Genomic DNA, 14,632 nt, shown 5'->3' on the forward strand with positions numbered 1-14,632 from the left:
ATTACAACTGCCAGCAGAAGGTCAGATCAATAATTACGCATGAGTCGCACCTGCGCTGGCCTGACGGAGTTGCAACAGCTCTCCTCTCCGCAAAGTTAAATTAAACCATTAGGCTATGGATTGGTATTCAATTCTAAGCAAACTAATGATTAATGACTATTTTGCGTTCCCCTTTTTCAACTTCTCACCAAAAAATACTGGACTAATTCTTCATGCACCGCATCACATCACAGAAGCAGCGAGCGGACTTCAGGTAATGAGTGAGTTATTGTAATATGCTGAGTCTTGCTGACAGACAGACAGACAGACAGACAGACAGACAGACAGACAGACAGACAGACAGACAGACAGAATAAACAGTCCAGTGGCAGTCCACGGTTAGACCTACTGTCCAGTCAGTCAGAGACCACGACTCCACATCATAATCACAAAAACTTATAGGCCTATCCTCGCTCCCTCTCCTCCAGGCAAAGAAATCATGTCCATTATGAGCTTGCAGATCGGCTATTTCGCTTTTTTTCTCCAGTGCGTCCAGCCTCCTCTTAAGGCACGCATGTTGCTTTCATCATCATCATACCATTTAAATATTAAAACAGCGAAATTAAACAAATGTATTTGCTAATCAACATCAGACTCAGTAGCCTAAACTTGACATTTGTTTAAGACTGAGAGAGAGAAACTAGGCAATTTACTTAAAGCCATAACGCAAGGCTATGATTGTGATTATGATTGACTGTCAGTGGTGTATGGCGTCAGTTAATTTATTCCGTTAGTTTATTTTGCAAATAACAGACTGTCAGTGTGTATGGCGTCAGTTAGTTTATTTTGCGACGGCTCATCATCCCCCATGCGCCGCGTCCCAGTGCACCAGTGCGTCAGTTCAGTATAGCTAAGGTATGGCAGCATGACTGTTGTCTGGTCTTGCACGTGTAAGGCACGCTTGCAAGACAGTCATGTTGCCAATACTTAGCAACAGGCATGATGAATTTATTTTAAGAAGTACATTTTATTATTTTCCCTTGTAATCAAGGTATGGTAGACTACCATACCCATATGTGCCTCTGTAGGCTACTCGATCCGTTCGCTACCTCGCAGCATGTTGCGTTATAGGTCTACTTCTGTGTTGCAGATAGAAGATAGAACTCACTTTATATTGCCCATCCCCGTAGATAATGTCCAGAAATATGCTCCATAGGCTATAAATGTTCCGACCTTCATCTTTCAGGTGGCTTATTTTGTTGGTGTTTCACTTCACCTCGCTAAAAAACCTCCTTTTGCAGGACTCATTGAATATGCGAACAGACGATAATAATATGGATTTGGGAGCATAGCCTAATTACAAAGCATGTCTCATTAAAAACAATATACATTTTATAGTTGAAGGGTAAATACACAGTATAGGCCTATGTAGGCTGGGAACATGACACATTTTGCTTGAATTCATGCTTTGTCAACTTGTCGTATAAACACAGAAAAGCGAACCAACAACGAGGTGTAAACGCGACGTTTTTTGGGTAATAAATCCAAAACGAGACCGGCAGCGTTTCCAAGCGAACTGGTTTAAAGACCCCCTAAATGGGACAACTTTAAAAAGAGCACATCTACAGGCTCTATTGCAGCTAAACTATCAGATAGTCATAAAGCTACTGTTGAGAAGAACAGATCTTATTTGTGCAAAGTGGTTGATGTCTGTTGTCTGTTGTCTAAACTTGGATTGCCTTTCCGTGGACACAGGGAGGGGAAAGAGTCAGACTCACAGGGCAATTTTCGTGATTTTTGCAGCTGGTATTCTAAATATGATTCTGATTTTGAAAGCATGCAGTCAAATTATTTTAATTCTACAAGTCCAAAATTACAGAATGAAATAATTGAAATATGTGCTAATTTGGTTTATGCAGACATTGCAAAAACCGTGCAGGATACGTTTTTTTTTTCTATTATGGCAGACGAGGCCAGGTCCTCCAAAACGGAACAGTTGTCGATTTGTTTAAGATATACAGAGCAGCTTGAAATCAAGGAGCGTTTTCTGTGTTTCCTTGACTGTTCAGCATCTCGTGATGCGGCTGGGATCGTGGACGCTATAAACACAGGACTGGAGATGGGTGGTCTCAAAAACATCCCAATTGTTGCACAGAGTTACGATGGTGCCTCTGTAATGTCGGGGCACCTGTCAGGAGTACAGCAGCGCATCAAAGAGACCTATCCCTACGCAGCTTATATTCACTGCTTGGCACACAAACTAAATCTGGTGCTTGTAGAGTGTTGCACTGTCAATCGCAGCGTGAAAACATTCCTGATCGTTATTGATAAACTGTTCTCTGTATTTGCACAACCGTCAAATCACCATAAATGTATTGAAGTCCAGAAATCACTGCACATGGAAAAAAAGGAAATGGTACAGCGCAGTGAGACGAGATGGGCATGTAAGTGGAGGGCCGTGCATGCAGTTAAAACCCACTACTCTGCTATCACTGGGTGCCTAAAAGACATTAGTGATGAGGGAGGGAGATGGGCTGTTGATGCCACTGGCCTAAATGAACACATGACAAGAATGTCATTCATTGCATGTCTGGTTTTATCTGAGGATATGCTGCGTGTGATCCACGTTACACACAAGGCCCTGCAGTCCAGCAACTCCACGCTCTGCCAGGCTGCAGAAAATCTAAAAGCTCACTTCAAATCTCTGAGGCAGGCAAACACTGATACGTGGAGCACGGTGTGGGAATCAGAGAAAAGGTTCAGCGAGGACAAGGTGAAAGACGTGGCGGCGGTGACTGTAACTGAGGAGGATGCTGAAGCAGCAGCAGCCCCTGCCCCTGGCCCAACTGCAGACCACTCCAGTGACTCCACCCCCCTCCTCCCTGTCGGGTTTCCTGATAACGTCTACTTTGGGCCAACGCCAAATGGATGATGAAAGTGAGACAGTCACAGAAGTCAGTCAGAGTGTGACAGAGAGTGACACATTTCGCCAACACCTTTATCGGCCCGTATTGGATTCTCTGATCGCCGAACTTGACAGGCGGTTCACGGGCAGGGGCGTCACAAGGGGTAGGAAAGTGGGACTGAGTTACCAGGGCCCAAGGTGGTGGAGGGGCCTTAATTATTTTATACTTTAGCTATTGAAAAATAGCAGATGTACAAGCTCACAGCGCGGCACCGAGAACTAAATATTTTGAGATGGGGGTCCGTGGCCAAATACATATCATTTTGGGGGTCCTTCACATGAAAAGGTTTGAGCTCCACTGACATCGAAACATAGATTTTTCAAAAAACCTTAGAAGGATTTGAAATATTCAAAGATTTTCATGATTTTTCAAAAATAGCAGATCTACAAGCTCGCAGCGCGGCACTCGGTCACCCGCTTCGAACGTTATCAGAACATAGAATGTCCATTATCAGCCTTTATTAACTGCATAGAATGCGTCCATTATGGCCATATTGCCCATACTGAGGAACTCATTATGTTGTTATCAGACATAGTCTCGGTTGATTTTGTTCACGTCCCATGGAAAATGCCCATACTCTCGTTCAGGCACTATGTTTTAATCAGACATTCTGTCTGTTGATAATGTAATGTTCTATCACATCACATCGGCCGATATGTCAGTCACGTGACTGCTGTTTTTTTGGTGCACGAACGAGACGAGACCAAATGACTATCGTAATTAAACATAATATATAAAAAGTGTTTTGTCTCAGATCCAATTTAAAAATGTAACTTCTGTTAAATGTTGGTCACAGTTAAGACAAATGTGAAAGGATGACTTGGCAAAAAGCATTTATTTATCCAAATGGATTACCCAGCATGCACCGCGCATATGCTGGCCAGGCTGGCTTGATATTGTATTAATGTCCTACAGTTGTGTTTTATGAAACCCTCATCTCTTGACTCTGTAAAAAATAAGGCGATTTTATGCTTTCCAAGGATGTGCAATGCAAGGACCAACGTTATATTTTGAGTGAATAAAGTAAGCAAAACGATAATATGTTATTTCCTATTTTGAGGACTGACGTCACAGGGCCAGCGTCACGCAGTGGGAGAGTATTTTTTGCAGGTCTTTCAGTCCGAGCGTATAAAAAAAGCAACTGGGTTAAGGTGGAGAGAGCCAATCACAATCTTCCACGGCCTTAAGCCAGTTGCATTTGTCCTACAGTTGACTGAATGACCTGCTATTTCGTCTTCCGCTCTCTGTGTGTGGACTGTTGGAGGATTGTTTACATCAGGAACAAGAAGCGTGGTGGATTTATGAACGATTCCTGGGTATAAGTCCATTCAGGTAAGATACAATGACGGGGGTTTATGTTGTTACATGTCAGGATGTGTAGTCTGTAATCTGTATGCTTATCTTTGCGACTCACTTAAAGGGACATTCCACTCTCAACAGGGAAACAGCGTGTGAGCTTCTCTCCACATAAACACACTTGTAACTTCAAACTCCATTTTAACCATGATAGATTCATTAAAAACACCCATTATTATTTTTCTGTTGACTCATATTACCCTCCTATGTGAGCAGGCCGTTTTTTTTTCCTCATTTATTTTTAATAATTATTTGGGAAAATAGAAAAAAAAAAAGGAAACAATAATTATTAAACATCTCCCCCAGCCAGGGAGCTGAGAGAGATGAAGCAGGGACCCCTTAACTGAGAGAGATGAAGCAGGGACCCCTTAGCTGAGAGAGAGATGAAGCAGGGACCCCCTAGCTGAGAGAGAGATGAAGCAGGGACCCCTTAACTGAGAGAGATGAAGCAGGGACCCCTTAGCTGAGAGAGAGATGAAGCAGGGACCCCCTAGCTGAAAGACAGATGAAGCAGGGACCCCTTAACTGAGAGAGATGAATCAGGGACCCCTTAGCTGAGAGAGATGAAGCAGGGACCCCTTAGCTGAGAGAGTGAGATGAAGCAGGGACCCCTTAGCTGAGAGAGAGATGAAGCAGGGACCCCTTAGCTGAGAGAGAGATGAAGCAGGGACCCCTTAGTTGACAGAGAGGGACCCTTAGCTGAGAGATTAAGCAGCTTTGTCTCTCTCTCTCTCTCAGCTAAGGGGTCCCCCTATTAAAGCTAAGGGGTCCCTGCTTAGCTGAGAGAGGGATGAAGCAAGCAGGGACCCCCTTAGCATGCCTTGAATGCTTTGTTGTCAGTATTAAAGTGATAGGTAAAGCCGCTGTTCTTTACTTCAACAGGGGGTCCGGGGGTCCCCAGAGTTACTACAGGGGGGTCTTCCAAATCTTTGAGTGATAGAAACTTTTGTTTATTAACCACTTGAACCCTAGCGTCCATATTCTGAGAAATCTAGCCAAAAATAGCAGATCTCCTATTTTAGGCAGAGAGCTTTGGTGAATAGGGGAAAAGAGCAGACTAAGTACAGAGTGAAAGGTCAAGTTTATTAATATTGACAGTTCAAGTGGTTAAATATCTGAAAACACAAATTGACATGAAAATACACTGATGATTGTGCTGTCAAACAATGAAACTATATGGAATCTAATCAATCTATGAACAGGTTGTGGGGGTCCCTGCTTCAATCTCTCTCAACTAATGGGTCCTTGGCCTGAAAACGTTGTTTAATCTGTCAATTATTTAAGCAATTAATCAGATTGTGGCATTTGTTTAGCTATTACCTTATACATTCTGATTAAAGAATAGCTACACATTTGTCAGGCTAAATGGTAACCGTGTTCTTTTCAAATAGGTAATTTAAAAATAAATATTCAAGGCATATTTTTAGCAGGGTTCCCACGGTCATGAAATTACTGGAAATATTTTGAAACAGTCCTGGAAGGTCCAGGAGAAATAGCTATGCATTCTTTGAATATTAGAGGCAGAAATTGTGAAAATAGCCGATCTTCATGCTCACAACGTTGCGAGGCGTTGTGAGCATGTAGATCTGCTATTTTCACAATAGAACAGTGTTATACAACATTTCTCAACTCTTTAGTGCTCGTCAGGGTGCCGGGTCCCCAGTAAAAACATGATTATTTCGGGGTCACGGCCTGAAAAGGTTGAGAACCACTGGCATACACTACCTGTCTTTGGGCATTGTGCATAGGAGTAATATAGTTATATAGTCCTGTATATTGGGTTAAATATTCTGGAAAAGTTTTGGAAATTAATTGGAAAACATTTGTGGGAACCCTGAGTAATGTGTGTGTGTGTGTGTGTGTGTGTGTGTGTGTGTGTGTGTGTGTGTGTGTGTGTGTGTGTGTGTGTGTGTGTGTGTGTGTGTGTGTGTGTGTGTGTGTGTGTGTGTGTGTGTGTGTGTGTATTACTACCAGCGGGGCATCCTGGCCTACCAGTTCAAAGAAAGGCCCAAGAACATTCGCTTCATCGACGAGGAAGATGCAGGCTGCCACGGTGCCCCAGCCCCACAGACCAGCTACGTCACCATCATCCCAGCCAACCCCATAAGCACCAGGTAGGCCTGTCACAATTATTACCAGGGTTCCCACGGTCATGAAATTCCTGGAAATATTTTGAGATTAGAATCATATTTTTCCAGTACTGGAAAAGTTTTGGAATTGATCAAGGCTCCTGGAAGGCCCTGGAAAAAATAGCTATGCATTGTCTTTGGTTATTGATTTGGTTAATACCTCTGAAATGGCAAATTAAACATGGGCCAAATTGTCAAATATTAGAGCCAGAAATTGTGAAAATAGCCGATCTACATGCTCACAACGTCTCGCAGCGCAGTTTTGGAAATTAATTGATAAAAAGCTGTGGGAACCCTGTTTTAGTTCTTTAGCACGGTATTAATAGAAATTCCAGCGATTATGTGCCGATTTGATTACGATTACTAAACTAGTAAGACGCCTCAGGGCGACAATTCTTGGCCATCTGGCCAGTGATGTATATCGGACCAGTTACCCATATACTATATGGAGATCCATGTACTGTACGTCCCTTTTATGCCCATACATGGAGATCCCTGTCTGAACCAGCCGCACATAATATGGGCTGTCTTCCTCCACATATGGGCAATTCCATTATGCAGTTCTGTTAGATATGGGCTTAATCAGGAATCTCCATATATGGGCATAAAAGATTCTGGGGAATACCCATATATGGACTTTTACATAGGTGATGTCACCGGATGTATCAAGGGAACCAACCCATATGTAAAAATGTGTACACACACACGTCTACACGGAGATAAGCTGTGACATTTCTCATGGCAACCTTAAGTCGCAATTAGTTGGGGCACTCCAAATTTACACAAACTCTGTTTTTCTCCACAGATGAAGCCCAAACATGCCAGGAAGGTCAACGTTGCGGCTGACTGGATTGCCACAGTGACCTCCGAGAGAGCAGCATGGATCTGTCTACAGCAGGATCAGCATGTGCGACCACTGGAGCACTTTTGGACTGAACTCTTTACATTTGGATTTGGTGGACAGATTTGTGGAGTATTTATCTGCAACTGCCTGAGGACAATGAAACAAAATGGACTTCCAGGAACTGCTCACCAGCTTCTACCGGAATGGAGAGCACCTCCCACGGTCACCAGCCCATTCGCCTATAACTTATTCGCCTTAACAGATTTGGTCCTTTCGCCTGGCCAGGCATTTTGCCTGGCTGCCACGCTGTGGGCAGACAGACAGACAGGTAGACAGACAGACAGACAGACAGACAGACAGACAGACAGAATTTGGCACAGAGCAGAGGAGCGCGAACCAGACACAGAACGTTTGTGCTTGCACCCACCCATCTTACAAACCTTCTTCACCATAATAAAGCAGCAGTAGTAGGCTATCTTCCAAATCAAATTGTATGATGTATATATCAGGAGGACATCATGTCATGACTCATGACCTTGCGCAGCAGTGCACGTATCAATTAATTAATTATTTAGACACTGATTCCAAAGCTCTAATCTGTATGTCTGCTCAATTCTGCTGTAAACATAATGTTGGCCTTCGTTCCATTTTGGGGGCTGGGCGGCCAACAAAGTAAATCGTCACTGTCGGGCAGAAACCTTGTATCTCCAAGTTTCAAATGTGTACATTTTTTCGCAAAGCCCTGCTTCATCAAACAAGGCTGTCGCACAAAAGTAGTGAAAACAGCCGATCTACAAGCACACAACGCCTCTTTAATTACTTTATTAAATGATAAATACAAAACAAACGGTTTTCTACCCGACAACGACAAATTATAACTCAAGTAATTGGCCCACTGGCTTGTCACTTGTCATGATCTGAAATGGCAAATCTTTGAGTAGCAGCAGCGCTATGGAGAGAGATCGCTCTCTATAGCGCGCAATTAGGGCCTCTCCAACTATTTTTCCCGGGCTGAATCAGGGGCCCAGCACGTCCCTGGTTCTCAACCTGTGGGTCAGTACTCTGTTAACTGTTACTCTTGTTGCATCGAGGGCAGACGATTTGAAAATGGTGCATTATCTTGTGGAAGAATACATGGAAAATATATATATAAGCTGTATCACAATACACAATCTTATCACGATTCTTTCTCATGTTGGTTTTTATGTTTATCTTTCAAGTTACTTAACAGTCAACCTCCTACAAGATAACAAAAAATAAAAGGGAAAAAGGATGAGGTTTGACAACTACTGATTTAGACGAAATTGCTAATTCTCTGTATTAACAATTCAACATGCATTGTATCACAATATATACTGTATATAATATATCTGAAGAGGCGTATCAACGATATGTATCACCAAATGCCAATTGTCTTTGTAAGCTTCAGGTGGTTGTTATGGTAACGCCTGCTGTCAATCAAATTGTTGCCTTCATCTGTCAATCACTGTTGGTTTTCGACCGTGTTATGCTGTGCTGGTGCTTTTGTTTTAAGATCTTTTGCATGTTACTGTTTTTGTATCAATAAATGATTTTTCATATCCAACTTAATATCTACTCTCTGGACTTACTAACCACACACTACATGCGTGTATGTTTTATGCTTGTTGCCCGCAGTAGGTTTTATTGGTAAGCCGTGAGTCAGATGATAAACCTTTGTGCTGTATACAGTATGTCTGCTTTACAGTAACAATTAGTGTGCTATTACATAGTAATAATGCAGTGATACAACTAAGCAGTTAAAATTAGCCAAAAATAGCAGATCTACAAGCTCACAATGCCTCGCGCTGCAAGGCCGTGTGAGTTTGTAGATCGGCTATATTCGGCAAAGAGTTTCGTGTCGTGGAGAAAAAGAGCAGACCAAGTACAGAGTGAAAGGTCAAGTTTATTAAGTATTGACGGTTCAAGTGGTTACAGTAAATACTCTGATGATTTTGCTGTCAAATAATGGAACTATGGAATCACTGAAAAGGTTATAGGGGTCCCTGCTTCATTTCTCTCTCAACTAAAGGGTCCTTGGCCTGAACACATTGAAGACCTCTGCTGTAGAGCTCTGTAGACCCTGATATTAGATAGGTGATAGTGGAGGGTTTAGCACACAACACTGTAGAGCTCTGTAGACCCTGATGTTAGATAGGAGGGTGTGGAGTCTATGGTTATCATTCACTATAGGTTATCATTCACCATCGTCGGCAGGTTAATATTCACCAGTGTCAGCAGTTAATCATTCACCAGCGTCGGCAGGTTAGCATTCACCAGCCTCGGACTAATGGGACATCGGACTAATAACATTAAAAAACGCTGCACGCCCCATCTACTGTATCTGTTAATAGACTGAATGTCCTTTTGGACATTAGGATGTCCTAACCCTAACCCTAACCCTAACCCTGTCCGCCGTCTGTCTGCACTGATACTAAACAGTGTCACCACCCACCACCATGGTAATAGCCGCATACTGAAACAATGCACAAATTATATTTGTCATGACTGACATCACTGATACTAAACAGTGCCCAAAATGACTGACATCACGGAGTTGTCACAGACTGGCATGGGCACAGAACACCAAATATGGGCATAACAGAGAGCCAGATATAGATACAATGGGTATTACACAACTTTATCTGAGCTTATACAGCTTCAATGAGCCATCTCCATTTCATTCAGTTCCTGGCAGCATGTTGTGCCTCTCCCCATGACAGGTTCATCTGTTCCAGCTCATGTCACAGTCCTGCACCAGTCCATCTCAAGGCCACCTTTGTGATGTTGCCCTGCTCCATTCTAAGCACATGTCCAAGCCATCTCGGGTGTATGTGTGTTATTTCCTTGGTATGCTCTGGCTCCTTTCTTTTTTTGTACAGTTCATTTTATATTTTTCTTACTTCTCTGTAACTTTGTAAATGACCTTATACTGCTGTGCTGCCTCAGGGCAACTGATTTTCCCCCTTAGGATAATAAGGGTATCTATCTATCTATCTATCTATCTATCTATCTATCTATCTGTCTGTCTGTCTATCTACCTGTCTGTCTGTCTGTCTGTCTGTCTGTCTGCCTGCCTGCCTGCCTGCCTGCCTGCCTGCCTGCCTGTCTGTCTGCCTGCCTGCCTGCCTGCCTGCCTGCCTGCCTGCCTGTCTGCCTGCCTGCCTGCCTGCCTGCCTGCCTGCCTGCCTGCCTGCCTGTCTGTCTGTCTGCCTGCCTGCCTGCCTGCCTGCCTGCCTCCCTGCCTGTCTGTCTGTCTGCCTGCCTGCCTGCCTGCCTGCCTGCCTGTCTGTCTGTCTGTCTGTCTGTCTGTCTGTCTGCCTGCCTGCCTGCCTGCCTGCCTGCCTGTCTGTCTGTCTGTCTGTCTGTCTATAAGGGAAATATTTCTGGGTCCTGTGGGGATGGAGTTTACACACAACACCTGTTTATCGGAGGTGTTGATACTGAGTCCGACCTGTCTGGCAAAGTTATTAAGCCTGTCCGTTTTTCCTGTATGTTGTTGTGGTTGGTTGAAAGGAGAGCAAGATTGTCAGTGAAATCAAGATCTTCCAGCTGGGAGAATAAGGTCCATTTAATGTGTCTGGGTTTGTCAGCTGTGGTGTTGGTGGTGATTCAGTCTTTAGTAACAAGGATAGGATAGGAGAGATGATGCAAATGTCACTTGGTGAGGGACCACATGACATAATCAGTAATGTGGACCACTATCTGACACCTAGTGACATTAGTAGCATTCTTGTGCAGACTTCATCCAGGTATCTTTCCTGTTTTGCCGTGAGGGTACATGTCTCAGCCCCATGTAGGTTTCACATAAGCCCCTTTTCGACTGACATGGCCCAACACCACACCATCCTACACCACCCACTTGTGCCAGGTTTTCCACTACAAGGACCTGGGTAGCACTCTGTGAAAGTGGGTGAAAGAGTAGGTCTGAGCTAGGCCAAACAGGGCCAAAGACTTCATAATGACTCACTGACTTTTCATTTAGACCACCAGGATATAGTTGTAATACATGATAATAGATTCTATTGTGATATAATCACTGTTATTATCTATTATAGTGTATAATTATCATAGTAATACATTAATACTTTACAGTTTATTATAATCACAGTTAAAAGGGTTAATCTGTTTCTTACCGACAGGGGTACTTTTGTTTAGTGGGCATTTTTTTATATTTTGATGTGGTGTAGTGTGGTGGTGTGGTGCAGTGTAGTGTTGTGTAGTGTGGTGCTAAAGCTGCATTCAAAAAAGTCTTATAGAAGGGACCACCATCACCATCAGAAATGTGGACCTCTATTTGGGGACCTACCATCTGTGACAAGGACAGAACGATGAGGTTGGATGGACACTGAGTAAGGCACCCAGAACTAGAGGCAAGCAAACTGACACTATGGAAGCCAACCTAGGGTAAAGCCAGGAGGCAAGAAGCGCACCACCTACGTAGATGCACTGTGGCGCAACAGTTTGGCTAACAACACTGTAGAAACTATGGATTAGTGGCACAAGATCATTGTCATTGTGTATTAACTATTAATTAGGCTATTACACAGTATTACCCACTATTTATTAAAGGCTGTGTGTGTGTGTGTGTGTGTGTGTGTGTGTGTGTGTGTGTGTGTGTGTGTGTGTGTGTGTGTGTGTGTGTGTGTGTGTGTGTGTGTGTGTTAATGTAGAGTATTTATTAGACACACAGGGATCCAAGTTAGCCTAAAAACACGGCATATTTATTTCTTACACAAAATACGAAGGAAGGATTGAATTATAATTATAAAACACAACATTCAAGACAGGTCTTTCACAAGGATAAGTCGTTCCACACAGTAGAGTAAACAGAGAACAGAGAATTACAAAATATATATATATATCGTAACGTTTGGCTGTGTATCGTATTGTTTTACAAAAATGCAGATAAACGGTATCATGACAGTTGTAAAAATGGCCAATATGTGTTGTTTTTTTCTTTTCTTTATTACTGTGGGAGAGTGCAATCATTCACGTCTGGCTGTGTTGCTCAGTGTGGTTACAGCTTGCCTTACAAGCTGTACCTCGTTGTAAAGGTGACACATCAACGATAACAATGATATCAAACACAATACCATTTGGCATAATTAAAGGGGGGATATAATGTCCATGTATTTGCAAGAGAATCACAGTGTTTCCAGACTTTCCCTTAAAACAAACACTATTAACACGTTTCACAAAGATGTCCTTTCTTAAATAGTTAGTTTAGATCATTTATAGAGTAAGTCTGGAGATTACAATGGTGTTTAAAAACGAAATCAAAGATTTGCCAGGGACACATTCGTCTATGTATGGACATACATCTCCGCGGTGGGAAACCTCTCTTAGCACCCCACCCACTCTGTAAAATACATTATTGTTATATGAAATAAAATGCATCCAACTCGACTGCCGCTTATTTCCGGCTCGAGGTGGCTGCATTTTATTTCATGACAAAAATAATGTATTTTACAGAGAGGGTGGGGTGCTGAGAGGTTTCACTGACAGCTGACACTCTGGACCAGAGCTAACCCTGGACCGGACCTCTGAACTGCTGACTAAGTATGACACTGATGTACTATGACTATGGCACATTAGGAGTCCATTTAGGCCTAGAACTATTGAATGCTTTAACCAGTGAAAAATAGCAGATATACAAGCTCACAGCGCGGCACAGAGTGCCGTGCTGCGAGCTTGTAGATCTGCTATTTTTTTAAAAGTCGTGAAAATGTGTGCAAATCTTTGAATATATGTATGTTCAAAGCGAACGTTTGTAACTCAAATTTTGCTTCTGGGTGGTCCCTGGAACTAGATATTTTGAGATGGGGGTCCGTGGCCAAATACATATCATTTTGGGGGTCTTTCACGTGAAAAGGTTTGAGAACCACTGACATAGTAGTCTCTCAAGAACAGACTAACTGAGCTCCAGTTAAGTGAAAAGGACCTTTTCTTTGACGATGGCTGGCCAGATTGCTGACATAGAAACATAGGTTTTTCAAAAAATCTTAGAAGGATTCAAAAGACACTTTTTCACGATTCTTAAAAAATAGCAGATCTACAAGCTCGCAGCGCGGCACTTGGTATATCTGCTATTTTTCAATAGTTAAAGCATAAAATAATAATAGACTATAATGTGTACCCGTTCTAAACGGTGGATGTGCAAATCCAAAAACCAAATGGACCGTTGTCCGTTCATAGATCAGACAGTTCATATTCTCCTAAAATGTCAATGGTCAATGGAAAAACATCCATAATGCATATGATAGGCTAATCCTAAAAAAGAAGTATTGAATAAAACCAGTAAGACTCCCTAATTGGGAGGTCGCAAATTCTTTTCCAAAAATGTGTTTGAAAAAATGATAAATAATCCACAAATCGTAATCCAAACGTTAAGCAGTCAGGTCCAAAATGTTCCAATGCTCCAAGCAGCCGATTATGGTCCCCAGAGCGTTGTTTATGGCAACCAGAGTTTGCTTCGATTGGGAGCACAGTGCCAGATGCATCCCAGCTAGTCGGATTAGTGAGATCTTTGGTCTTCTTCAGCTTCTTCTGGTTGGTGACACTTGAATGCAGAACAAAAGATAAAGGCTGTATTAGTAACATGTCGACATGAGCAGGTAGATCAACTATTTTCACAGTTTCTGCCTCTAATATTTGACGTTTTGGCCATTTCATTTGTTATTTTAGAGGTAACTTTAGAAATGTGCAGATACCTGCAGATAACTGCAGATACCATCTATACGAGGGGTCTTCAATGTTTTCAGGCCAAGGACCCCTTAGTTGAGAGAGAGTTAAAAAGTGCACATCCCCTGACCTTTCTCCATATAATACTTAAGAATCCTGTGGGACATATCTCCATGAATTTGACTTGTGTTTTTATTGATTAAGTGCTGTTTTCTAGTTTTTAGTATTTTTAACTTCTTTTAACTAGGAGCCAGTGAAACGAAATTTCGTTCATTTATGCATTTCATGTATATGTTGAATGGCAATAAAGCCATCTATCATATATATCGTACTTAGTCTGCTCTTTTCCCCTCTACACCAAACCTCTTTGCCAAAAATAGCCGATCTACAAGCTCACTGTGAGGTGTTGTGAGCTAAAGTTCTTAGAATATGGACGCTAGGATTCAAGTGGTTGATATACCCCCCCCCCTGATGAGCACTAACAGTTGAGGCATGTTGTATAACATGGCTCTATTGTGAAAATAGCAGATCTACATGCTCACAAATATATTTTCACAATTTCTGCCTCTAATACTGTATGTAGTTGACAATTTGGCCAACATTTGATTTGTCATTTTAAAAAGTATTACAAAGTCCTTAAATTGTCAATTTAGAAA

The 14,632-nt window shown here is 42.4% G+C and overlaps 1 long non-coding RNA gene across 1 annotated transcript; it reads left to right on the forward strand.

Moving 5' to 3' along the window:
• The first annotated feature begins 3,358 nt into the window (after positions 1–3,358).
• Positions 3,359–8,852, forward strand: LOC308293437. Its single transcript, XR_013962468.1, has 3 exons — positions 3,359–4,277; positions 6,276–6,415; positions 7,236–8,852. It is a non-coding gene; the product is annotated as an uncharacterized lncRNA (long non-coding RNA).
• The last annotated feature ends 5,780 nt before the right edge of the window (positions 8,853–14,632 follow it).

This window comes from Nannobrachium achirus (assembly GCF_963921795.1).
Source record: "Nannobrachium achirus genome assembly, chromosome: 1".
NCBI lineage: Eukaryota > Metazoa > Chordata > Actinopteri > Myctophiformes > Myctophidae > Nannobrachium > Nannobrachium achirus.